This window comes from Hylaeus volcanicus, chromosome 9 (assembly GCF_026283585.1).
Source record: "Hylaeus volcanicus isolate JK05 chromosome 9, UHH_iyHylVolc1.0_haploid, whole genome shotgun sequence".
NCBI classification, from domain to species: Eukaryota; Metazoa; Arthropoda; class Insecta; order Hymenoptera; family Colletidae; genus Hylaeus; species Hylaeus volcanicus.
This window is the reverse complement of record NC_071984.1, coordinates 3309488-3311714: the sequence shown is the minus strand read 5'-3', so window position 1 is coordinate 3311714 and position 2227 is coordinate 3309488. Positions and strand designations below refer to the sequence as shown.

Here is a 2227-nt window from a genome sequence, read left to right as displayed (position 1 = left end):
CCTGTAGAATTTCATAGGGCCTCCAACATTTTTGGCACACCCTGTATGTAGATAAACTGTGACGTCCATCGGGTTGAGACTCGAGTCACGAATTAAAATTCATTCAATAATAATTTGTTGTCCAGAGCCTATAAAATCTTCAACCTACCAAAGAAAGATATAAATACCTAAACGTTCGAATCTAAAATACAAAGAATGAATTTCCACACCTAATATTATTCGCCTAAAACACTAACCAATGGAATCAATTAACAACCAATTGACCAATTAACATAATTCAACGAAATTCCATTCGTAACTGCACCTCGAGAATTCTTGAAAAATTTTCGCACGGGAAATTGGACCGGTTACGCCACTGCGTGGCGCGCACACATGCGCGCGACATCGCGGTGCCGGGGGAGGGGAGGGATAGAGAAAGAGAGAGAGACGAAGATAGAGTATAGCAACACTACACACGTTTAGGACTACCCCTATGCGAGCGGAGCCATGACCAGCCTCGGTCGAGTGCGTCTTTCCACGCACAGCTCGTCAGTGGTCGCCGAGTAGGCCGTGGGAGAGGATTTCTGTTTGCGCTTCGAATTTCGTCGTGTCGCGGGTGTGCACCAAAAATTTCCGACGACGAATCGTCAATTACATTTTTCATTTTTTTTCCGCGCGTAACGCGCACACCAGCCCCGTACGCCATGCGAGCCCAAGGGTGAATCGAATCTCGTACCGCGGTTGTGTTTCTCGCAGAGAACCTGGATGCAAGAGTGCACATGCACGCAAAGCTGGCGCGTCTCCTAGCGAACTCCTCGGCGGCCATTTGAACGTCGCCCATTCGTTTCGAGAAACGGAACACCGTCTCAGCGAGTAAGTCTTTACTGGATAACGTTCTCGCGAAATTGTTCGTTTTTGCTCGGTTGGTACTCGCGTCGATCTCTAGTCACGTTACTCCCACGGTAATGTTTTTCAGAATACGGTCCGCTGAGATTGAAATAGTAGTTAAATAGTAGTCGAAATAGTAGTTAATATTGCATAGCGAATTATTACACAGGATTTCTATTCACCTGTTACCATGCAAAAGCTTGTTTATTTCTATCGAGATTTATTTTCCATTTTTCATTTTTATTTTCATTTGGAAAATGAAAATTCCTCCCGATCGTAAAATAATTGTAAACGAATGTTTAATCTTTTTGAACGAACCGCCATCCACCATCAGCTTCTGAATTATTTTAAATATCGTAACGTTGAATCGACGTCGAACAGATACCGATGATTACGTTCTACGAAAGTTAACGCTGCCAATGTCATTTTTAAATTCCCTTTCGCGCCGACTACTAATAATCGCGGTGCGTTCCGAAACTCATCCCTTTTTCTTCGAATATTTTCAATTATCAACGAACGAAATTTAAACGTTGGACTCGCGTTCGCAAAACGATATCGCGAAGTAAATAAATGTTCGGACATCGTGAAAGTATCGCAATTCGCGAAATATTTTCGATCGATTTATGCTTAGCGCGGATAGCGTTTTGAAATATTTCATATTTCTATTATTTCACCTACGCTTCTTTTAATATTATTTCCCTTTAATTTCTCTATTTTCGATAATAATCTCTCTAAATTAATAATAATAATAATAAGAAGAAGAAGAATAATGCATCTTTCGAATATTTTCGTGGCCAAAAAACTACGCGCGTCTGTTTATTTACACGTTTAATTTCCTCGCGAAGAAATCGATTTAATCTTTCAAACCCTGGCGGCCATGTTTGGATGCGCGCGCAGCTAGCGTTCCGCGCATGCGCGGCCATGGCGGTCTTTTTACGCACTTTACGGAGAATTAATAGAAACGGTTGAAAGAAAATGGGGGTTGTTTCACGTGGGTGACTCACCCTCAAGGACGATAATTATTCCCCTCCTCCCTACCCTCCCCACCCTTGTATTATGGTTAAAGACCTTATGGTTCTTGATTAGGCGAAAAATTTCACTTTTGTTACGAAGCTACGTTCTGCTTTTATTCATTTTATATTTTGTTAGACTGCTGTAAGAGTTAACGCAAATATTATTGGTAGGTTGTTTACTTGGTCTGATTATCAATTAACATTTATGTATTTGACGATTTTGATTGATGTTAGAGCGTCAGCATTTTAATTGCAATTCTTGTATAACGATTGCTGGACCAAAATGAATTTGCACGATGCAGTCACACCTCTTCCAGACTCGACATTGTTAACATTCTCTTTGGCCC

At 41.3% G+C, this 2227-nt stretch overlaps 2 protein-coding genes across 5 annotated transcripts in view; one reads left to right on the top strand and one right to left on the bottom strand.

The window, feature by feature from the left end:
- Positions 1-2227, top strand: part of LOC128881804 (protein tramtrack, beta isoform-like) — a 12136-nt gene that overhangs the window by 4187 nt on the left and 5722 nt on the right. The window contains exon 1 of one of the 4 annotated variants that reach the window (XM_054133131.1): positions 491-852. The exons of 2 other annotated variants lie outside the window; for them this stretch is intronic. The gene's annotated coding sequence lies outside the window, so the exon portion shown is untranslated. Of the gene's footprint in view, positions 1-490; positions 853-1827; positions 2048-2227 lie in introns of those variants that run through there. One more of the 4 variants, XM_054133134.1, reaches the window with a different exon arrangement.
- LOC128881806 (uncharacterized) overlaps positions 1-2227 on the bottom strand; it is a 14841-nt gene that overhangs the window by 11976 nt on the left and 638 nt on the right. The gene's annotated exons all lie outside the window — the stretch shown is intronic.